This window comes from Ictidomys tridecemlineatus, chromosome 7, assembly GCF_052094955.1.
Source record: "Ictidomys tridecemlineatus isolate mIctTri1 chromosome 7, mIctTri1.hap1, whole genome shotgun sequence".
Classification (NCBI taxonomy): Eukaryota; Metazoa; Chordata; class Mammalia; order Rodentia; family Sciuridae; genus Ictidomys; species Ictidomys tridecemlineatus.
Genome location: NC_135483.1, coordinates 144,581,509 through 144,606,920, shown reverse-complemented (window position 1 = coordinate 144,606,920; position 25,412 = coordinate 144,581,509). Strand labels below are relative to the sequence as shown.

Genomic DNA, 25,412 nt, shown 5'->3' with positions numbered 1-25,412 from the left:
TTTATCAGGCCATAGAAAACAGATCCAGGAGGGCAATAAATACGGCACATAACAGAGTGGAATTAAATGATTAGGCCTGAATTAACACCCTGTTTCTGAGCCTCGCTTAGTGTTCCATGGCCCCAATGAAACACTGCAATTCACAAACGCTCAAGGCCCATTTAATTTTTATTTCAAGCTAGTACAGAAGAAGGGATTACCTATAACTCCCCCCCATCCCATTGTATAACTCGAAGTAACAACACTGATCCTGTCTAGATAGCTGTTAGGAAAATAGACGGTGTCAAAGGAATCACAGAGTCTATTCAGAATCCTGCCTCTAAGAAGTTGCATTAATTAAAAGGAACCAAACACCTATCTCTGTGAAAGTGACAAGACTTGCTCCTATTTGGGAAAATAATGAATTAATTAAAGTAATTGGATTGTTTTCCACATTATTACCAACAGAACTCAGTCACTATTAGCCCTGATGTTTTACTTTTGGAACAGTAGCTTTAGCATGCAGAAGGTTCAAGTTGCGTTTCACTGCAAGATGGAGTTTAAGATCATCTTGGTAGATAATATGTGGAGGCTCATTCTCCATCATGCCATAGGCCCTGTGATAAGGTGGGTGAGTTTAACTGAGTTGGAGGGAAGTTACTGCTGTTCTGTATCCTTCCATTTATGAACGGGCTCTAGAGCAAGAAATCCAAAGACGGCATTAGAGAAAGGTTCCACTGTTCCAGCAAAGTAGTTAGAACTTTCAGATGAAATATGCAGCCAGATGACTGGCTCATAAAATCCACTTGGTATATTTGCAGCTTGAAATGATGTATGAGATGGAGATTTATTTATAAGGCAAGGTCCTTCAGAGTCAAGGGAGCTTACAGTTTTGAGCACCTAACTAGATGCAGTGTGCCGTGCTGTTTCTTCATGATGTCCTATAAAGTAGGCAGGATCATTCCCGTTTATAAAGAAACTGAGGCTCAACTAGTACAATCACTGCCTGAGTTAACACAGAAAGTTGCAAAGCTAAGTTTGAAATTCAGTTCTAGGTAATTCCCAAACTAGACCTTTCCATCCATACTCTGGTATTACCTGCTTAGGACTCCTGGCTCCAGTGGAACTCTGACCCAGAATAACCCAGAAATTAGCCATCCTGTAGAAGAGGAATGAGACTAATTCAGTGTAGTTCCAAAGAATGGAATAAAACACCCAAAAGATTTTGGCTTTAGATGAGAAAATCCTTTATAAAGGTCTCTCAGGAGACCCAGGCATTTGATATGTTGAGGAACATTTCTCTGGAATGTAGATGAACTTGCCTGCTTCAGAGTAAGAATCACAGCATGAACAAAATGCAGAATCTATTTTGCACCTGTGAGCGTCACCATCCCAGAATAAAACAGAGCAGAAAGATACTTCCTAGTCTCAAGAATGAGATTTGTTCACTAACAGATTTTCCCTAATAGCTCAGCAGAGCATAGAGTTATGCATATGACAACTCAAGTTGAACCTATCTCTCAGTACTTCCAGCCAACAAAATCCCTATAACCCTGGCCCAAATTTATGCTTCAGTCCCTTCAATGAAATACACACATAATTCTTTCAAAAGCAACCTCCAGTTGAAAGATCCAGACATTGAGGACTACATTGTGAAGAAATGGCACATTAATTAAAAAAAAATTTTTTAAGACAAGTAATCACAAGTTTATTGGTAATAGATTCCCATTAGTTTAAAAGTATTGAGCTGTGATTGTTGAATTATAATTCCACACTCAATTGGCAGGAAAGTATCTAATTTCATGTTCGGTGCAACATCTTTGTGCATTACCAGGACCCAATAAATTAAAATGTTTTTGACACTTAATTAACATTACATGGTAATAATTACATCTATTCCCTTATAAGTGAAAAATTTCCTGAAGTTTTATGTTTTGAGAAAGGTCTTTGTTTACTAAAAAGGATATTAAAATGATTGAAGTGAGTTTTATTTGAATGATTAATGTTTTTGTTCCTTGGCCAGACATTTTTTAGCAAAGACCCAGAGTGCAATGGTTGCTCTTGGTTATAGTTTGAACGCTAACAAGGTCCCTCAGATTCTCTGGTCTGGACATAATCATAAGGGTCCGTTTGACCTTCTCTTGTCAGTAGTGAGTGAAGTAAAATCTGTCTCACCATGTAAGAGCCAGAGTATGTCTTTGAACTTGAGTCCTTGTCACCTTGACTGCACAGCACATCAAATCTTCAAGCAGTCCGTTTGGTAGATGCAACCAACCGGAACACTTTCTCTACCCAGATGCTCCTTTTAGCCATTGTTCAGAGGCATAACTTCAGTTTCTAAAATCTACATACAATAGTTAACACTAGACACAAAATTATGGATTTTCACTTTCAACTGGCAACAGAAGCAACATATAATATAATCACAAAGAACGTGACTTTAATGTGAAGTATCTGCCTTTTCCAGTAAATGGCTAACCATGGTAAACAGAACTGTTTAACCTTGCTATACCTTAGTTTCCTCATCTAATGTGAGGATTATAACACTTTACTTGATTGATATAGAAATCAAATGACATAAAAAATGTGAGTTGTGTCTTTTTTTAAAAAAAAGTGGCATATAGGGCTGGGCACGGTGGTGCATGCCTGTAATCCCAGCAACTCAGGAGACTGAGGCAGGAGAATCATGAGTTCAAAGTCAACCTCAGCAATTTAGCAAGGCCCTGAGCAACTCAGTGAGACCCTGTCTCTAAATAAAATACCAAAAAGGGCTAGGGATGTGACTCAGAGGTTGAGTGCCTCTGAGTTCAATCCCTGGTACCAAAAAAAAAAGAAAAAAAAAGAAAAGAAAAAAGTGTCATTAATCATCTCATTAAAGACTGGCCAGGATTTTAAGTTCTTATCCTTGCTGTTTCACTTTTTATTATTCATTGATAAACCCTTCCAATTCCCTAGTCTTTTTTCGGATTTTGTAAACCTGGGTCCCCTTATAACAAGTGAGCACAGATCCTGAGTACATGATTAAACCCACAATGCTGAGCTACAAAGTCACTTCTTGAACCACCATAGCTTCAACTCCTGTCTTTTGGTCTAAACATTTTCATTTGAGTTTGACAGCATATTTTTCTTTTGACCTGGATTTTGTAAAATTGTCCATAAAATTGTTTTGCCAGATCCTCCATTTTTCTGATTTGGCATGAGAGAAGCTACCCTCCCAGGCAAATGTGAAACTCTCTGCCTCCCCAGCAGGACCTAGCTCCAAGTCCCTTTTTACATGGGACTTATTGTTCTTGTGATTTGAAAACATTCTGTTCACCTTCAGTATTTACTTACCTGTTTCTCATCCATCTCCCTCTTCTGAGATGTCTGTTTCAGGAAAGAAGGGGCAGTGTTTGTCTTTTTTACTACAGTCCCCTGGGCTCTCGTTACTTCCTAGAATATAGTAAGAAGCCCAATAAATAATTGTTGAGTGACCAGATGAATTGCTACAAATAGAAAAGGTCGCATTCGATATCACTAAAGCATTTAGCACGGAATACCATTTCTTCCCTTCCCCAACTGAAAGCTTAACACTCTCCGAAGCTTTTGCAATAAAAATTTCACCAGTGAGGTCCTTAGACATATTAATTCCTTAGTCCTATCACCACTGTTGTCAGGGTCTGAGGTGGGGCCAAACATGACTGGGGTTTTCAAAAAAATATATTTTTAATATAATTTTAAAATATACTCACTAGGGGAAGGCTCATAAAATTCAGCTCCAGCCACAATCTGGACTATGGGCTGCCAAGCGCTGCATAAATAAATCATCAAGTCATTTTGGCATCCTGTGGGCCAAAGGAATATCTTCCTCAGTAGATTTAAAGAGACATGATTCTGGAAGAAACAGGAGCAAGTGAGTGATTAAATATGTTCTCTCTTAATATTCTCCCGAGTTTGGATAGGGTCCTTGAAGTGGTAATTGTACATTTTACCCAGGGCAGATTCTTTTTTTTTTTCTTCTTTAATTGGAATCCACGGTGGAGTTGAAAGAATCCATTCCAACAAATGTCTGCTCCTATTTTGCAAATATTGATACACTTGACAGAGAAAACATACAGCAATGAGAAGAGCAGGATAGGAGGACAGTTTGCAGCCAATCTGTGTGATCCAGATCCAGATGAGTCAGAGGCCTTGCTCAGCAGGGCAAAGGGAGTCCCCAGGATAGTGGAGAGTGGCCTCCATGATGGTAACACAGGAGTCTTCAGGGGCTGCTGGACAGTTTTCATAATGGCCCAGAGTGAGTGTCTAGACTAGAGCTCACCTCTCTCTCTCTCTCTCTCTCTCTCTCTCTCTCTCTCTCTCTCTCTCTCTCTCTCACACACACACACACACACACACACACACACACACACACATGTGCACAAGCCACACAAATGACTGGTCACTCTCTCCCACTTATCTAATTTAGGATGCTTACTGTTCTTCCTAAACATGTGGGAATAAAGAACACAGAATAAAAAACATGAATTTGTGTCCTGTGGACTCAGAAGCCAGGTCAGGAATCAGAATCCTTCTCTCGACCTCCAAATAGGAAAAGAAAAAGAAGGTTCTATGTTTTCAGGAAGAATCTCATAAAAAAAGAAACTGTGTGACAGTAATTGAGGGTCAGTTGGGGCAAAAGTCACATTATATCTTTTCTGAACTGTTGATTAAAATATGGTGTCATTAATGTAGGCACCCACTAAACCCAATTCACTGGGAGGAAAGCTTCAGGATTTGATGTAGGGGGTATCTGTGGGAGCATACATTGAGGCACAGGAATGCTGGGCAGGCCCATTGGTCTCTCTTTTACTCTGTCTACAACCACATACACAGGTGCACACAGGTACATGAAATCCCCTGTTTGACAACCATTGCTTTTGGACTTCCTTGTCTTTTTATGCAATCATGACCGAAAATAAAAAATTACACACAGTTCCTTTGTGCCTCATGTTCTGTAAACCCCAGACCAGTTTAGATCTTACTCCCAAGAAGAAATTTCTTATCTGCCCACTATCTGTATCTGTCTTAGTCAGTAGCTGATAGACCCTCCTTGGGTTATTAACCAGTTAGTTTCTTCCAGAAAAGAGGTCATTAGCTTCTAACATTACTCAGGAGTGTCAGGAGATGCAGGTATCAGATCCTTTCATTCTGGTTTATCTTTAATTTAATCTCCAGATTTTTTAGCTCTGCCTGTCAGCTGGCTTCCACTTAATAACACATTTTTATCTGTTATTGTTGTTGGTGGTGGTGTTTTTTTTTTTTTAAAAAAAACAACTCAATAACCAATATAATAATGACAGAATTGACAAATTCCACATTAATCGATTTCCTTCCTGCATCTAACCTCCAAGCTGCCAAAAGCTAGGAACAGTGAAATAGATTCCAGGCAGTTACAGGTTAAGGATCATTTGCATAAATTAGCAAGTTTTGCAAATGAATTCATCTAGTGAGAAGTAAGACACGGGACACTGCATTTTAATAATTGACATTCCACATGAAATGCAATGTTCTTGAGGAGGAAATTGAGCTCCAGGTTGCTATTAGAACCAGCGGACCAGCACGAGTGGAAAGAAATGCCATCCCCCATTATGTGAGTTACCGCTCCTGCATAACAACGACTCCTATTCTGATGGACTTCTTTTAATAAAAGTACAAGCCTGTGCTCGCTGAGAGGGAGAAAACCGAGGGGAATCTACTCATCGGCAGGATTGCACAGGAAATGAAAATAGGAGTTTTTCAGGATGCCGCCTTAATGTGCACTAGCAACTCTTTACATTCTCTTTCTGAAATAATCTTTCATTTTCTGTTTGATTTGGCAGCAGCTCCACCCCCACCCTCTTCCTTTTCAGTTTTATGAAACACTTAGGAGATTATTTAAATATATACAGAGTGTGAGTAAAAATTTTAAATTGCCCAATGTGGAGGTTGTCTCTCATAATGTTGGTTAAATTACAAATAAAGATAAGTGGGCCATTTTGCTGCCTCCTCCTGGCTTAATTTGTTTAAGAACATGCCACATTGTGAATATTAGTGAGAATGCCAAATTAATGCCTTTCCTAAGGTGTTAGTCCGTCAGTCAAAGTCAGGGTATCCAGCATGTCGGAAGTACAAACCGCTCACACATGCAAACTGAGAGGTGGAAACAAGTCAATCCATAATAGTGTTTCCTGGCATAATTTATAATTAACATAAAATGAATTAAATCACTCACTCGATAGACTTTTTTCCAAGTTCATGTAGAGTAAGTGTGTCATATCAATTAATTCTCAATGAACTGCAGCAGCCAATAAAATTTCTCCCAGACACTGGTAATAATCCAAGATATTGATGGAAGAGCTATCATCATTAATATGAGTACAGGACTCAAATCACATACAGGGAGCAAGCAGATAGAGTTTCTTCTTGGAAAAGGAACATGATTATTGCTGGCTGCCTGTTGTTCTTTCCAATTTGTTAAGCTTTCTGTCTGTTCTCACTTTTCACACTGATGGTCTTTTAATTTTGCCTTCACCAACTAAATTCCCCTAGTGTAACTGTCTGTTTTGTGGGCTATGTAATCTGAATAAACTAATACACATGAACAGATTAAACAGATTCAAATAGTAAGGACAGATTATATTGACCATATAATTGACACATTTCCAATGGTTTTTGTACATGTTCATAACCACAAATAATTGATACATAAAAATTAATGCAACCAGATCTTTGGTCTGCAGAATTTGAACAGGTATCTTTCCTCATATCTTGGGAAAGTTTTGTGTTTCTGTATTTGTTCATTTTTTTTTTCTGAACTAGCTGGTTGTTTTTGCTACTATATAGACAAAGCCCAAATGCCCCACTTGACTTTGTTGATGATAAATAATTTTACAGCACAAAGACCGGTGATCATTGGATCTATCACTTCAGAGCTTGCATTAGATGATACTTCACTTAGATTTTTCTCCACAATAACACCTGTTAGCCAGAGTGTTTATGATTTTATATGCATTTTTCTTTCACCTAGGGGATAGTAGTTGATCTTGGGGTTAAATGCTTTTGATAGTTTGAGATGACAATCTTTCATCTATGCCTCCATCTGCATGCTTATGGCAATATCAGATAAAGGGACGCTGGGAGCCAGTTGGTATGTATAATGAGTTGTCTGGGCTCTTCTCCCAATAAAGGGTGTGTTCAGACTTTGCTTATTTATAGACCAATAAAGAGAAATTTCCCCTGTTCTCTTCAGAAGGCTGAGGATAAATAGCTCTTCCGTTTCTAACATTTAATGTTCACAGACACAAAAACAACTGCTCTGAATATTAAACCTGCATTCGTGCATTTTTTTTCCTCTATGAAGGGAGAAATCCTTGAGTATGAAACAATGGAGGGTTCAGATACAATCTTTCCCATTTTAGAACTGTTTTATTGAACTTGTTTTCCTTAACTAAGAGGCCCTCCAGGCTTAATTTGGTTAGGGGGTGAAGCAGCAACTCCCATGCTTTGATAATTTTCTCTGTAACCCAAGAGTTCAGGTCTCCATAGAATGAAATCTCCTTCCTGATGACGATGCATCTGTAGCACCAATGCCCTCCAACCAGGCTGTTTCTGATGGGTGAAGTGCTCTTCCTCAGCGTGTGTGCAGCAAATGCTTTCTATTTTCACATTCTAGACCAAGGAAGAACATACATTATTCTTAATTCTTGATTCTGTGATGAAGTAGCCATCTGGTCTGATAGTACAGTGACAATGATATAGGAGTGAACACTCCGTGCTTGGTCTACTGCACAGAAAAGGACAATAGGATATATTTTAAAACGTCAGGATTCATCAGAACAATATTTGGGAAAGTTTACATTTATGAAAATAGATAGTATTGAAGATACATCATGACGCAAATCTAATCATGGCTGCTGGGCAGCTGAATTAAATTAAGAGTAAATCTGAATGTTTCTAATTAAAAATGTGTTTTTCCTTTTTCTGCTGCATTTTTCATGTCTGAGAAAAGAATCGCGATCATGTTACTTTGGGGAAGTTGTGTCACAGACTCCCTGGCTACCTTGCTTTTTTCAAAAGCATATGTTGAATTCTCGGGTTAGAGATATGTGATGAGTTTGGCTATTTCCACACAGTTGAGAGTGAAAATTATGTTCACATTTATGTTCTTCACTATAGACAGCATAGTTATCAATAGGGGGACTATTAAAAAATCACATATGTGTGAGTTTAAGGTGCATTGATAGAGTAATGAGTTTTATTTTTTAAATGGCTTCCATTTGACGTTTACCATTCATGCTTCCATTCAACAAATACTATTTTTTACATACCAAACAATGAATTTGGTGTGAAGTTTAGGGGAGGAGAACAATAATGTATTTTGAGAGACATGATGGCTTTGATGAGCATTACTTCATTAGAAATTATTTGCAACCACAGAAAGTGATTGCCTACAAATGCCCAGAGGCAATGTCTGGATCCTGGCTGGAAGAAACCAGCCAGATGATCATAAGGGCTACAGAATCTTGGATGGGGCCAAAAAGGGGCTGACTGAGCCCAGCAAGGAGACCTGTTCATTCTGTGTTGTAGATGCTAACCAAACTTGTGAATGTTGATGTAGGCACAGAATCTAGTGGATCTATTAAACTCAGCTATAATTCAAGCAGGAAAAACCACAAGTCTAACCCCAATGTTCAGGACCCAGTGTCAAGATCTGAGTAATAATGATTGCCTTCAATTCTTAGTAGAGTACAACTTTTCATGAAGATCGAATCTTTATTATTTTAATTTCAAATTGATACATGATTCTATTCAGAAAATTGCTACACAGTTTTTTTTATGTCTCAGATATTGGAAAGTAGTTATTTTTCTTCCTTTTTATAAAAGATATTTTTAGTTGTAGATGGACACAATACCTTTATTTTATTTATTTGTTTATATGTGGTGCTATGGATCGAACCCAGTGCCTCTCATACGCTAGGCAAGCACTCTACCCCTGAGCTACAACCCTAGCCCATGATTTCTCTTCTTTTTGAAGGAATACTGTCATGGTTTAGATAGGAGGCATCTCCCAAAAGCTCATGTGTGAGACAATGCTAGAAATTTCGAGGTGGAATGATTGGGTTATGACAGCCTTAACCTAATCAGTGCATCAATCCACTTGAATGGATTAACTGGATGGTAGGAGGAGGTAAGTCACTGGGGGTGTGCCTTTGGGAATAGATTGTGGTCCTGGTGAGCCGAACTCTCACTGCTTCCCAATTGCCAGGTCCTGGGCTGCTTTTCTCCACTGTGTACTTCCACCATGTTGTTCTATCTCACTTTAGACCCAGAGCAATGGAGTCAGCTGTCTGTGGACTGAGACCTCTGAAACTGTGAGCCCCAATAAACTTTTCCTCCTCTAAGTTGTTTGTGTCACATCTTTTGGTCACAGTGATGAAAAAGCTGACTCAAACAAATATGAAATGCACACATTCAAAGAAATATTGTGTTCCAGCTCAGATTCAGCACACACAGAGCTATCCCATTGCCTTCTCCACACTCAGCCTGCTTCCACTCTCTTCCAGTGAGTATGGCCTTATCATCACCCATTTCCCAAGCCTGAAACCTGGAAGGCATCCCAATTCACTTGTAACTTTCTCACTCCCACCATCAATACTTTGACAAGTCCTATGGAATCCATTGCCAAGTATTTGACCTCTATCTTCACCACTGTCAGAGTTCATAAAACCATCTTCTCTAGACTGCATCATAGCAATAGCTTCTTAGCTATTGTTTTTAATCTTGATGTGAATCCAGCAATGACTCTGCATTGACTTTGGAAGCAAATCTGTCTATCATCTGGCTATTGTCCATCCCCCCAACATCCTTTCCCATTCACCCCAACCCCTATACAAATCAAACATTACAGTCATAAGCAATGACTTGAGCCCAGTCTTTGTCTCCAAAAGTAGATCTCTGTTTGAATCTTCTCACTTGTGTTAGTCTATTTGCCACATGATTTGCTTTTAAATGTATAATTGTAAGCATGGATTTTATGTATACATTCAGAAACAAGATTTTCTGCTTCCTTTCTAAAAGTTGGCCCAAAGACAAACCAAGCCCTTGGGCCCCATTAAAGCTCAGAGATCTTGTCCAAAAACTGAGATAGTGGGCAAGGTCACAGGTTCCATGCCTATCTTCCTTCCCACTCGTATATTCTTGTTCTAAAGGATTATTGACCCCTAATAGACCCTTGCCTGGAATCATTGCTCCCTGTCCCTTACTCTGCCTATTGTTATTCTTTTTTCCAACATAGAGGAGAAGTTCTCTTAATAGTCTCACCAACATTGAAAAAAAATTCTCATCCTATTGTCTCTCTGAATACTGCCTCTCGTTTCTTATTTCCTTTTGGAGGGCAGAGATTTGTTTGGTCCTCAGAATATTACTAGAATTCTGGTGTCTAGCACTCTGAGTAGTCTTTTCTAAAAATATTCTTTAAATTGTCAATGGACCTTTGTTTTATTTATTTATATGCAGTGCTGAGAATCGAACCCAATGCCTCATGCATGCTAGGCAAGCACTCTATATCACTGAACCACAACCCCAGCCCCTTCTGAGTAGTCTTATTCAAGCAAAACCCTATCTCTTACCTACACAGGGTATACCATTGACATTTACCACCTAAACAATAAAATGATGCCTTTACCAAAAACTGATCTTAATATTTACATCACAAGAATCACTTATAAACAATAAGATAGAGTTATTTTATGAAACAAAGCTGTGATTTGCTTTTAAATGTATAATTGTAAGCATGGATTTTATGTATACATTCAGAAACAATACTACTAAGGCATTATATAAAAGCAGTGACATTGATATAAACTTCACTTTCACTGCATCAGATGCAACAAGTTTGCATACTCCTTCAGAATGCTGAACATTGCTTGGCTAGAGAACTTTGCTGCTCAACTGAAAATCCACGTGCTCCCAATGATTGGGTCTGAGCAATATCCATGAGCACAAGTTTCTCAAGAGCTGAGGTATTCAAGAGTCAGTGTGCAACAAAGTAGAGTGGGTTTTGAGATGGTGGAGCTAGAAGACCTATAGAATTTTCTGTGGATCTTTGTATCAAAACATAGAGAGCATGTACCCTGATAAATTAGTTGCAGCTCACATTGGGACTAGCAAGGTAAGAAATAGGCCTTTACTGTGCTAAATCACCAGGACTCTAGAGCTATATTTTTACCACATCAGTGCCGATGTTATCTTGACATATACATTCCATTATCTCAGATTCTAACATACAAAAAATATGGAAATACACTTTAAAATTGAGAGAGGTATTGATATAGGGAGTCATCAATTAATGTCAGGCTTTATAAAGGTTCAGTCCATCTTATCTGAGTATGTTAAAGACATAGAGAACACTGACAAGTAGCCTGAAAGCTCTCAATATGAAATTTTATCACTAAAACCATAGACAGGTTAAGCAATTGGACTCACACCAAAAACACATACATTGCAGCAAATCATGTTGAAGACCGACCTGAAGTTTTGAATATAAGTTATATAAAATAAAACCTTTTCTATTCTAAATTTGGTTTAAGCTCAGCTTTTCAAAGAAGATTTAAGACACAATTTAATCTGATGGATCTGCTTGAGGTGCAGATCTGCTCAGTTTTGGAAAGTAGATTTCCATACTGAAGAGACTGTTTTCCTTTCTATGGTGGATATATAATCCACAGTCAGCCATGCAGCAGCAAATTCTTGATCTTTGGAGAGATGTTAAACTTGAACATCTTTCTTACTCTTGTTCACGAACTAATTGTGGTTTAATTGCCTCCTCCACAGCAGCCTTAAGATATTGGACCAACTAGATAAAAATAGATTCAGTTTCCAGAATTTTTCTTGGCTTTTACCCAGAATAAACTCTTAAAACTATTTCTTAAATTATACCGTTGTTGTATGTTGGGGAGATAGGGTGAAGGTAGGATGAGAAAGGAAGAGGAAATTTATTTAAAAATCTAAGCTAAAATTGTCACTGTAATTAAATATTAAATTTGGCTCTGAGGTTCTAGTTGTCCAGGCAAGAGGGAAATCTGGTGAGTTTTGTGATTTTATTTCAATTTTGACAAAAAAAAAAGTTAATGTGAATGAAGAGGGTTACTATTTAGATCATTAAAACAAAACAAAACAAAACAAAACAAAAAAACTTTTTGATGGTTTGATTTTGAGGAACACTGCATCTGGCCTAACCAGAGGAATTCTCTGCAAAATTTACCCCACTAAAAAAAAAAAATCAACTTGCTGGTTGAGTGAAATTGTTTCATGCTGTAAATACTTTATGAATGCTCATGAGAGAAAATTATATCTGAGAAGTAGAGAAACAAGTTGAGCAGGAAAGGAACCACCACTCACAAGGATGTTTAAAGATGTTTCTACTGGAGTATTTTTACATTTAAGTCAATCAAATACGAATGTATTTGTGGATAGCAGTTAGCAGATCCTATCTGGAGAAAGTACTGGCAGGGTGGGGTGTCTGTGAAATGTATAATCATCACTGTGTACCCAGGAAAAATAACTCCCTCTGATGTAATACAAAACATTCCTCCTACATGGGTGATTAAATCCCAATGTCTTTATTGACCAAGGTGTCCCACTATAATCTGTTTCAGTGTATTTTTCGTAGTTGTTGCAAAGAGATAACACACTTCCTTGGTGTGGCCTCTGAGCCATCCCATTCTTCTGATTTTGTGGGTTTCTGTGAGCATTGTGGTGTTGTTTGCAAATCCAAGATAGGTTACTGAATTACACATTCACTGAAATCCAGAGCAGGCAGTGACTATTTCAATTCTGTGATTTCTTTTATGAACTGATGGTGGAGTCCAGCCCAAAGGACAAGCATTGGAATGCCAAAGGCCACCCATGAAGTAGCATCTTTGTTTCATCATAAACCAGAGACCTCTGTTTCACCACTGCTACTGCAGTTCTGCTGTGACCACAGAAAACTCTCGGCTCTGACCTGTCAAGGCAAACCCTGGTCTCTGAAGTCCAGCAGATCAGTCACTGCATCTTTGAGTTTGGGTTTAGGCCAATGCTCATTTTATTCACATCCTATGGAGACTGTTGGCAGTGAGAGGGTAACAAGGAGCATAGCTCTTGACTCTAGGGCTTGGAGAGTGGACGTACAGGAACTTATAAGCAAACTTGTTATTTGCCCTTTAAGAAGAAGAGCAATCCACCTGGGAATTTGCCTGCTAGGGTGATCATGATATTCACCTTTGTATGCTCCTGCTTCTATAGCTCACCAGTGAGAGAAGGGTGGAGTGGAAGCCACAGGAAATCTCAAGCAAGTCTTAGGTCAGGTTTCCCAGAGAAGAGGCTTTGAGACAGAGAAAGTGGCATGCAGAAGAATCATGGAAGATTACAGTAAGAAGCAACATCTAGAAGGGAGTGAGGGACAGAGGACTGAGCAGAAAGGGCAGTGGAACTATGTATGTTGGGATGGCCACAGAAGTTTCATGAGATCCTCCAGGGCATATCTGGAGCAGGAATGGCTTTTGTACTTACTTATCATTCAGCCATTCGATGTGGGCTTTCTCTGAGGAGGCCAGATCACCCTACACAAGGCAGTTTGTTTAGCCAAAGACAAATCTTCAGCAGGTCTGTAGCTGCCAGTAGACAACACTCCAGGCATCTGGGAGAAATATACCTTGATCCATAGAGGGAACATGGGTTACATATGACAGCATCTCCTACACCCTCCTGATCCTTCTCCCAGCCATACCTTCTTGTGGACAACTAGGCTTAATTTCAGAAATATTAAGGGGAATGATATATTTAAGGGGGACATGATTAGCTGAATCTTGATCAAGGACATATAAAAAGTATAGGACTATTTATTAAGGAAATTCTAAGACCATATTTTAATAGAGAAATTAGTGTAATAACTCTGATGATTTTAAGCTATTAGAGTAATTTTTAAAGTGGTGTTGGTGTAGAGATAGGGATCATAATTGTTTACATGACCTAGTAATAATTAAGCCATTTGAAGTCTGACCACTAGACCTCTACAGCGTGGAATAGAGCCCTGAACTGGTTATTTTTTGAACCAAACTTGACCTTTGAGTTCTCTGTGGGAGACAATTTGTCAACCCATGATCATTGGAGCCTCAACAATAGCCTTAAAGCTCTGGCTTTCAGAAGATTGTGAGGCTCAAACTTCTTTTGTCAAGAGGTTTTATATAGATAGCTCACCAGAACTCTTGCCATTAATAGCATCTTCCTTCATGAATTCTCAAAGTCACTTTAAGTCTTATACTACATCTAAGTAAAGGTATACCTTTACACATTATCTGAAATCCAGAACTGCCGCAGTCCGGCTGCAGCATAATAACCGGGGGGTGACGAATAAGTTGTGTACGTTGATGCAGCAGGAATGGAAGCCGTTTATTGTAGGACAACAGAGCTATTTATACATTTTGCACAGCTTATCTAATTAGCATAAACTAGATACATCAGTCAACCAATAAGGAATCTCCACACTTAATGGCTTGCTTTTGTTATTTCTCAAACCACTCCCTCTGGCACTTTGCCAGGCACCATCCAGACTTGTTTACGAACTCTAACATTTCTCTGGCAAAATACCACGTGTTATTTTGACTTGTCTACAGACCTTAACACAGAACATACAGAAAGGCAAAATGAAGAGTTAAGGATTACCTTGAATTTCATTACTGCTAACATAATGGTACTTATTCATCCTTCCATTCTACCTATGCACAAGCCTTATTTAAAAAATTTTTTTTTTAGTATGGAGCCAAACAGCTATGGATACAAGTCTTGGTGCAACCACCTAACAGTGTGGTCTCAAGTAATTTATTCGTGATTTGTTTATTCATTCATAAAATGGGAATAATTACACTCACCTCATGGAATTCTGTTAGGCTTTAAAATGAGGTGATATATGTAAAGCACCTATCCGATTGCTTGGCATACAGCAAACATTCAATAAATGTAATATCCCTTGACTTCCCCACCTGAGGGGCTAAATTGCAAAACCACAAAAGACCTAACTTCAAGAACTGAGTTATGATCTGAGAAAAGCCTCTTTTAAAAATATCTCAGCCTTCATTGCTTAAATTAATTCCAAACTTTTCTAAGCTATTAAGAGGCAATGGACAATTTGATTCAGCTGTGTAACATGAAGCTGTGTAATTAAACATATATATCCTGAAATTAATTTTACATTCACTTTTATAATACAGTACACTTATATAGAATAACACATGGCTCTTGATTAAGCAGCAGACTGCTGTTCAATCAAACAGCTCAAGATAGACCATAAAACGTGAAAACGCAGCATCAGCACCTAAATATGGTTATGGGATTTTAATATTCACTTCCACACTCTTACCTTGGTAGCATAAAAATGGATGTTTCAGAGAGAAAAATATTAAGAAGATGTTAACATTAAGTTGATCACATTTCTATTAAATGCTATTGGGTCATCTAGATTTGTTCTAAACAAGACAAGGAAAATTTAGAGATCTGTCTTTCAAAGTAAAGTTAATTAGGGCCAATATAATTTTGGTTTAAAAATTTCAATTACAGAAATAAAAAAAACTTTTAAAGGCATTTGCGTTTACTATTTTCCATATTTCTTAGTTTATCTTCAAAATAAAATCTACTGAACTGTGCACACATTATGATGGAAACATTTTCAAAATCTCAACTCTAACTAATCCAAATTCTTGCACAGTTGGAGGAGTGGGGAAAAGAATAAATGAGATCAACAGATAATTTCTTAAAATCTTATTTCAATCTTTAATGTGGTTTTCTTCCCTTCTATAAACCTTTATCTAAACAGTAAAAAAAGACAATAAAATTGGCAATTAGAGTCTCCTTTTACCCACCTCCTATGTCAAAAGACCTTTCAGGTAGGGAAAACCCCATGCTCTACTCAAACTCCATTCTCCACCGTTCCTTGCATAAAAGTCATTTTCCCTAATCTGATTATACCCCCAAAGTTCCAGCTAAAATGCCACAGGTTCTAAAATGTAAGCATTTTCTTAAAGATTGTCTTATTATATGATGATTCTTCACCTGTCTCTCACATTTCTGCATGTCTTGACAGCAGAGAGGAACTAGCGACTTTTGTTCTAGATTATCTTTTCCAGGATGTTTGGGTAGAGAGCAGCTTCAGAAGATATATGGTATCCTCTGACACCAAAAAGCCCCAGCAAAGAACAGGTTTATTTACTATGTAATGTAACAAATATATTGTCTCTAGCGCAAAGCAGGAGAGGTTGCTTGCATCCCATTATGAAGGATTTGGGTTCTTCAAGCTTATTCATCCTTCCATTCCACCCTTGCACAAGCCTTACACACAACACAACCCCAATGCTTGGAGGCTCAGCTTCGATCTGAGCCTCTTCTGGTCAACTTTGGGGAGGGGACCAAAGAGAACTTGAGCAAACTCAAAGCTCACACTGCGGGCTATGTTGTGATCAATACATTCTTTGGCCTCTATATAGAAGTGTCATGTCTTCTACCAGCATTCCTAACTGGCAGGCTTGCAAGTGGAGAAATTTCAGATCTTTCTCAGATTTTGACATAGTACACATTAAGAAGATACACAAATCACAAACACTTATTATAGGTGAAATAGGTGAATTTTGCATTAATTTTTGAAATAAATATATTAATACAAACAAAGCCCCCCCCCCCAAAAAAAAAGAAACACAAGTATACCCCAAACTTCAGAATTCCCTCTTCTTCCTCTAACATTTTGCTGATGTCTACCACCATAGTTTGATTTTGCCTTTCTGGAACTTCCCATAAATGAAATCACTCTGTGCATATTCTTTCATAAGGCTTAGTTTGCTCAAAATTGTGTTTGTGGTCTTTATCCATATTGTTGCATGTAGTTTTATTTTCTTCAATCTCATAACTGAGTAATATTCTATTAGGTAAACGTAGAACATTTGTAGCAAAGACTATCCTGAATCTCTTAGCTTAATCTGTTCCCACAATCCTTTATTAGTACCTTTCTTGCTCAACTCACCATTTTCTATGTTGTATTTTAGTTAACAATGTATATTTATTATCTCCTGAACTAGACTACTTATTCCTCAAGATATCCTGAGCCACATATTCATTCATTCAATTGTTGTACAAACATTCATAGAAAACCACTTGTGACTTCAGTATGTAAGGCACCAGCACTGTGTTCACCCACACAGCCAGTACTAAAATATGTGGTGAATGATTGAGTGTTGAGCAAGCAGGAAGCAAAGGGAAAGAAAGCCACAGGGAAATGGCTGAGGAAATTCACCAACTAGAGGTGTCTTGACTAATGTAAAGTTGACTCTCTTGTATAAGGATTAGAGCCAGTTTGAAAAATAAAAAAACAAAGAGAAAAGACTTACATAGTAAACTATGTTTTAAATCTTCACGATTGTCATATTGGCATTAGAAAACAAAACAAAACAAAATAAAACTGTGATTCCCCAAATTTGCTCCACTAGAAATATTTTCCATTCCATTATACTATAATTTGTTCAATTGCTCAAACCACATATATTGGCCTCACCTTTTCTTTCTCTATACCTACCATTTAGTGCTTCCATAAGCCCTGTAGGTACCCCTCCAGAGCATGTCTCAAATCTGTGCTGTACCCATGTCCCCTTCTAACCATCTAGTCCTGAGAGTCTCCTGCTTCTCCTCTGCTCCACCTCCATCCCCAACATGGCAGCCACAGATTTCTTTTCTTTGTTTATTTTAAGTGTCCAAATATGAAAAAGTTATTTATTAAATTTAGATTAATAAAACTATGTTGTAATTCTTATCTGAATTGTAAATAAGCCTATGTTTGATTTGAGATCAGGTTATAATATTAAAAGGTACATAAAACTACTTTCGCCCTGCCTAAAACACACACCAACATGGGTGCCAAAAATTATAATAGAGACATTGAGTTGTAATTACCGAGAAGAACTATGTATCTCATGTTGTTAACAGAGAAAGGGATAGACTTGTGTTTGCTAAGAAAGATGAGTTTGGAAAAACTAGTTTTTGTATCATAACTGATTTATAGATATTTACCAATATTTATTGGTTTTCTAGTTTGAACATCAGAGTTTTCTTTTGAAATGCAGTAAGATCATGCAACTTCCTGCTGAACACCCTCCAATAACATCTCATTGCTCTTAAAACAAAATCTAAACCCTTTCTCAAGTTTAAAGCCTGTTCTTAACTGAGATTCTACCTCATCCTCACTGGTCAGGCTAATCTTGCCTGAGGGCCTTTGAACTTTCTCCTCTCTTAGCCCAGACTGCTGCCCCTCTGCATCTTCACGCAGCCTAGAAGACTCTTTTCTTTTCCCTTGGTGTCAGCCTAAGTGTAACCACTCAAAGAAGCCCTTCTTGACCTTCACATCCAAAGTAGTCTTCCAGTTACTTTCTGTCTCAACTACATAGCATATGTTTTTTTTTCCTCTCTCTCTGTGTTGTTATTGTTGTCATTAGTTATAGTCTATCTCCCTCATTTGAAACATAAGCTCCAAGGAGAGGGACCCAGTCTGTCTTATCAAGAAAAGAGGAGGGAAGAATTAAGGAGACATATGGGGACTTTAATTTTATCAACCATGTCCTATTTCTTAAGCTGGTGATAGGTACACAGATATTCATTTTATTATTACGTCTACCTCGTATAGTCAGGTATGGCTTAATGACAGGAATAGAAGAAGTACCTTGTTGGGCAATATCATCACTGTGTGAATGTCACAGACTGCATCTACACAATCTAAAATGGTTATGATGTCACTAGGTGACATAATCTTATGGGACCACTGTCATATATGAGTCTGTTGTTGACTGAAACATTGTTGTGTGGCACAGGATCTTATATATACATTATATGTATTCTTTTTTTGTATTAACTATTTTAAAATGTAAAAAGTAAAAAAAGGCAAATTATTTATAATCAAGGTTTCACATGTATATAATGTGTATTATAGTTTTGTTGGACTCATAAACTAACAGCTATAGTGACATAAACTCTAATATTTGTCAACTTGGATGTTGTTAGAGGTTAAATTATGTCCATATATATATATAAATGTGGTGTATGTGTATGTGTATTTATATATATATATATGAATCTCCAGCATCTCAGGATGTGACCTTATCTGGAAACAGGGTCATCGCACATCTAATTAGCTACAGTATGTCTGTACTGGCATGGGGTGGGGCCTGAAGCCAATATGACTAGTGTCTTCATAAGGAAATGTCATGTTACAGAGTCATAGGAAGAAAGCCAAGTGAAAAGAGAGTATTGTGGTGACATATGGACAAGCAAAGGGAAACCTGTGGGTACCTGAAGCTAGAGGAGAGGCATGGGACAGATTTTCTCTCAGAGGCTCAGAGGCCTTAGAAGGAACCAAACCTGCCAACACCTTGGCTTTGGACTTGAGGGTTCTCAATCTGTGAGAAAATCAACTCTTGCTGTACTCAGTTTGCAGTGCTCTGTTACAGTAGGCCCAGGAAGCCATACAGTTGTGTTTAAAAGCATCAGATGAAACATGCAGGTTCATGGTTTAGGATCTTTACGATCAAGGACTGGGATTTCAATGGGCACAATGATAAAACCAAGTTCTACTTTTGCAACTCTTTTCCTTCTGCAGGCTCCAACAACACATGTAGTGATAATACAAGGAGCTGGAAGCCAATACCAAAAATAAAGGTGCTTTAGAACACACCAGGGTCTATGAGAAAATTAAATAGCTCATTTTCCCCAGGACCCTCATTGTCATTGGTTGAATCAATCATTGAGTCACATTTACAGCTATTATTCATAGCATGTCTGGTACCATTATGACCTTTCAGATCTTATTATCTTAGTTGATGTTGGTAGAATTACATTTACATTGATTTCTAAAAGGCAGTGTGTTTGAAAGCATGCTTGGGTGATGTTTACCAAACAGGATTGACTGAGCAAACATAGATAAAGAGTTAAGAATGCTTCAGAAATGGAAAGATGATCAAGGCAAATCTTATTTAAGAATAATTGGATTTATGTTATCCATAAATCTGAAATATATCTGGGAAATGCTCCTTTATATCCAATAGACATAAGGGTAGGGTAAGAGTATCTAATCTCTCAAGATGACTGTTTGACAGTAGAGAACAGGAGTCTCTATTTCTAATACAGAAATCCTGAAAATGCTGAACAGCATGATATCCTATGCTCTACTTGCAGTGGACAGTCCGAAATTATTAAATGATGACTTGGACAAAAGTCTTCAACAACATGGAAAATAACTCATTAGTGTCCATTATTATCTGGTTTTATTTACAGATGAGTCATCTTGACTTGATCAAAACATTTCCTTTGACTGGAGATTCAGACTGATGATATAGCACTCAGATTCGAGTGGCACACAGCTGAACAACCTCCCTTCAGAGGACTCGCAGCTCTAAGTGAGGTGCTGGAGGCAAATACACCTGGGTTTGAATCCTGATTCTTTACTAGGCATATGTCTTTACAAAAATGATGGAACTTCTGTACATTTCAGATTCCTCACTTGTAAATGATGATGCATACATTTTAGTTGTCTTGTGAGGATTGAGGTAAAGGCATAAAGAGAGATAAAATGGTGATTATTGTTATTGATGCTGCCTCTACCTGCCCCACTGCTGGCTGGACCGACACAAGAGTTTCCTCCACCCATGCTTTGTCAGATCACCCGAGTCCCTGTGTAGCACCAACACGTGGTCACTTGCCCTGGCATCTGTTAGTCAGGACCTCTCACCCTGGCTGTCTCTGTGAGTATTGGTTTTTCCCTGCTTTTCTTCCCTGGATCCTCTTTCCTCCCTTCTCTCCTATTCCTGCATCAGGGTGGGGCTTCTAGAAATTGAACCAGAAAGCCAGAAGGTTTAGGTGACATAGTAGCTCAATTGTATAGTAACAACTCATCTCAATCCTCATATTTCCTGGAACCTGGGGGAAATCTTGGAGAGGCCTCAGGGGAGAGGCAGGGCCACCAGGTGGCAGAAGCAGTCAGCTGGACCACAGGACATTCAGGGGGCTAGGAGTAATTAATACCTCTGTGTAACTGGAACAGAGGTACTTCCCTGCTAATAAGAGGCTGTATCTTTGCAAAACTATTAGCCCTGGTCCCAGTCTTCTCCATGTTCATAATTACCCTTTAATTTTGTTCTTTCTCTTCTTGTCTCTCGTCCACTCTTTCATCTGGAAAATGTCAAGTAACACACATCCCAGGCAAAAACACCCAGCTGTCTTGCAGAGAAGCCAGGTGGAGTCTGGGCTGAGGAGATTGGAGGTAAGATCCTGTTTTAGTTTCCTGGGACTGTTATAACAAAACACCACAACTGGGTGGCTTAGAGCCACAGAGGTTTATTGTCTTCTAGTCCTAGAGGCCAGCAATCTGACATTAGTGTCAGCAGGACCCTCTAACATCTGAGGGGAAAGATTTTTTTTCTTGATTTTCCTAGTTCCATTAGTCCTGGACACTCCTTGGCCTGTGGTAGCTTAATCTCTGACTCCATCTCACATAGCCTTCTCCTCTTGTGTCTCCACACATCTCCCTTACATCTGTCTGTCCAAATTTCTACTTATAAAAGGACAACAGTCGTACTGGAATAGAGTCCACCCTAATGACTATCTTAACTTGCTTAAGTCTGCAAAAAGTCTATTTCCAAATAAGGTTACCTTCCTTAGAACTGGGGCTAGAATTTTGACATATCTTTTCTTTGAAGGGACAGGGTGTGGGGGGCGGTGGACAATTCAACCCCTAACAGGGCTCACCCTGCTAGGTAGTTCCTCAACGAAAACTTCATGAGCTCTTCTGTCATCATGCCAATATCAAAAATCATGATTTAAAAATTAAGAGAAGTCTTTGTCCTGTACTGAAGCACAAGCCCATTGGGCTGGGGACATTAGGTCAATTTCAGAGGACAGCAAACACACCAAGCTTCGGTACTAAAAGGCACGTCAGCGAGTTCTATGAGTTACCTACCCACTTTACAAATTAAGAAACTGACACTCAGAAACACAATTTACCCGAAATTTCAGAGTTTATAAGGGTTACAGTCAAAAGTATAGCCCCAGCCTCTGTTCTTTCATTATATCACATTATCAAAGGTAAGTTATTGGTTTAGCAAATATTGTATTTGCCTTATTTGGGGAGGGGAGTCTATTTTAATTCATTCTTCACCTTATCTTGCTCATGTGGATGTAGCCTCGAAGGAAATATTTCTCAGAGACATCAGTGCATCCAGTAAGCCTCTAAGAGTAATAATGAGAATCAGTGGGTAAGGCATTCTAACAATCCCCAAATGTGTTTTTAACACTGTTATTGTTGTTTTAACATTGAATACACTTAACCAGGAAATCCAAACTTCTTTCTGAAGCGTTCCAACTGTTGTGTTTATACCCGGTTGCCACACAACATTTGCTCCCACTGTGTTTTAGTTGGCAAGGGCTAGAGGAAGGGTTTTTGTAGCCAAGTAGCCTCAGATAGGGAATCTTTCCAATCCCCAGAGACTTGGCACAGCCCCAGAATCAATAGTCTCAGGAACAGATGCCAACACTCATTTCGTCCAGGGCTTTAGCTAACCTTGGATCAACCCCCTATTTAGACCCTGAACCTAGATAGGAAAAACCAGCTGAAAAAATAGAGCCCTCCAAAGGTTATGGATAAATAAGTAAAAGCTGCACTTTTTTTTTTCCATCAGGGAAAAAGGGGAATCCTGCAGAAGATATACTAAATTATTCACTCCTCTTCACCCCCCCCCAAAAAAAACAAATGCAGTCCATGTTGCCAATATCCTGAGTTAAAAATGGATAAACACATTCAGTGTTTTACTATCATTACATATTTTCTAGAACACAGAATATGGGAGTTTTTCTGTCTCGGTGATGTTATTTTATTTTAAATACTGCCTTACAAACCCAGAATATGGGATTGTATCACCATCACAGAGTTTTCCCTACTTCCATTATGTAATTTGGACACTGTGAGATGAAAATATAAATGACTTAAATGGCAGCATGTACATCTGACATCTTTCTCCATAGGCTATATCATTCATTCACTCAGCAAACGTTAAGCGTGCCAACACTGAGATTCTTAGATGTATAAATCTGGGTCCCAAATGTGCTTACAGATTGTCAAGGAAAACTCTGTGCACCAGCCATGGTCCATGGTGGCACTTGCTATTAAAAAAGCATAGTGGGCTGGAGGTATAGCTCCGTGGTAGAGTGTGTGCTTAGCATATGCGAGGCCCTGGGCTTGATCCCCAGCACCACACACACATGCACACACATACATACACAAAGCATATGGACAGTGTGATAGGGCTTATATAAATGATTAATTCTGCCTTTGAGGGAGAAATTAAAGGGGGTGGCATGTGCCAAAAGCTGTTTGGTGTTACTGGTGTCTTAGAAAGATGCCCATACCAGCAGTGCAGCATCAGGCAGGCAGCATGTGCCTAGGGGGCACCTACTCTGGACCCTGGCCTGGGACATTTTATGTAAATATTTAAAAATTCTTTCAGCTGTGTCCTTCTTGAGGGCAGATGGTTATGAGCAGCTCTTTGTGCCCATACCCTGCTATGAAAAGAATGGAGCTATGCCCAGTCTTTTTGCAGATGGCCCGGTGTAGGGTGGGCTGGAGCATTTCTGATGACTTCTTTGTCCAACATTCTGTCCAGGGAAAAGCTGCCTTTGTTCACCACCAAATTATACTCTCCAACTGAGGATGTGCAAGGCTGTAGTTATTCTGGAGGTGAGGAGGGGGAAGGTTGCAGAGCAAAAGGGAGGAAAAGAGGAATGGGCAGAGGAGGGAATAAGAGCAGAGAAGGGGAGATTGGAGGTGTGGAGCTCATCTTGTTTTATTTGGATATTGCTCTCCTGTATCCAAATGGAAAATAGAACTGAACACCCATGATTAAAAAATGTAATACATGCTAAGAAAGTCTAAAGTAATTTACACCAGGCATTAAAGTGTTTTGCATGAGAATATAGTATGATGTAGACAACCCAAGAATTATGTCTTTCATTAAAAGGTTTGCAACTCAGTGTGCTATGATATAACTATAGCAGTTTTTCTGTCTTGGTGATGGTTTTTTATTTTAAACACCACCTTACAAACCCAGGAATGCAAATGCATCAGGAACACACAGCCTCAGGGTTTTAACTTACTGTCACCTCTTACAATCACTTCCCTTAGTACTTTACCTGCTTGTGCCAAGGTGAAAGGTGAGCAGTTTTACTGTCATTGCCCCTCAACCCAGCTGAACCCAGCTGTAAAGTAAACCATCATTTCTTTCTTCATTATTCAAAGTTAGCATTCACTAGTTCAAAGCCCGTTTGAGATTATGCATCAAGAATGATATACATTAAGATGAGGATTAAAGGAAAATCAGTTACATGAAAGAAAGGTGTTTTTGCCACAAATCTTGTGTGTGCATGTCAAGAAGTATATTCATTGCCTAATTTAAAAAGAAACCAGGACAACTCCCAGAGATACATACCTGCATCTGGCCAGTCTTTCCATAAGGACACTTTCTGTTTGAAGTTAGACTATGAGGTTAGGGGGAAAATATCTCTCCTTGGTTAGCACATGTGGCTTATTAAAATAAAAAAAAATCAAGGAGTAATTCTGATTTGAGGCACTCATAAAGAATAAAATCAAAAGTTGATTCATCCCGAACATGCTTAGACAGGGCAAGAAAACTGGGTTTACGAGTAAGGCTGACAGACTTAGGTTAGCTACAAAATGAGATCAGATGAAATTCCCAAATCCCTTCACACCCAATGATTCCATAATTTTATTGATTGTTGCCTAATTATACTCACTGTCTTTTTGGTGTGTGTGAAGTGACCATTCTTTGATTTGAATCAAATCTTGGCTATGCCTAATATGAATCAAAGGGACTAAACAGGTCAGGGACCGAATTAGGTGCTTTTCATGAATCACCTCATTTAATTATCAAATCAGTCCTGAAATTCAGAAATTATGAGTTTCTGCATGTACCATCCTCTTCCGTATGATTTGTCATATAATTTGGGCTATTTTTAAATTAGGCAACTGAGTTCTCAAATCTGATGCAATACTGAATATGAAATTACAATAATTGTATTCTGTATAATGCCTAGAACTCCATGAGCTCATACATATAAAATAACAGATAATAATGGCTGTATTGTTGCTAGGCCAATTTGCAACACACACAGGGAACATCATGTGCAAATCAAGTGTGTGAATATGAATGTACCAGGATGTTGGTGCTCTGGAACATTCTGACTCTGGAGAGCCAGTTCTTCTGGTCTCTGTCCTGTTCCTAATGCTGTCCCTGCTCCCAGCACACTGTCTGGCATTTGGGATAGGTTTGATAAATGTGTATGGAACTAAACTTAGGCAC

At 38.6% G+C, this 25,412-nt stretch overlaps 1 long non-coding RNA gene across 5 annotated transcripts in view; it reads right to left on the bottom strand.

Annotated features, from left to right (window-relative positions):
• Positions 1 to 25,412, bottom strand: part of LOC120893064 (uncharacterized) — a 172,710-nt gene that overhangs the window by 61,292 nt on the left and 86,006 nt on the right. For 4 of the 5 annotated variants that reach the window (XR_013424165.1, XR_013424164.1, XR_013424163.1 and 1 more), the window contains 2 exons: positions 3,711 to 3,852; positions 3,313 to 3,411 (listed from right to left, as the gene is read on the bottom strand). This is a non-coding gene — a long non-coding RNA (uncharacterized LOC120893064). Of the gene's footprint in view, positions 1 to 1,077; positions 1,139 to 3,312; positions 3,412 to 3,710; positions 3,853 to 25,412 lie in introns of all 5 variants that reach the window. The other variant, XR_005738020.2, reaches the window with a different exon arrangement.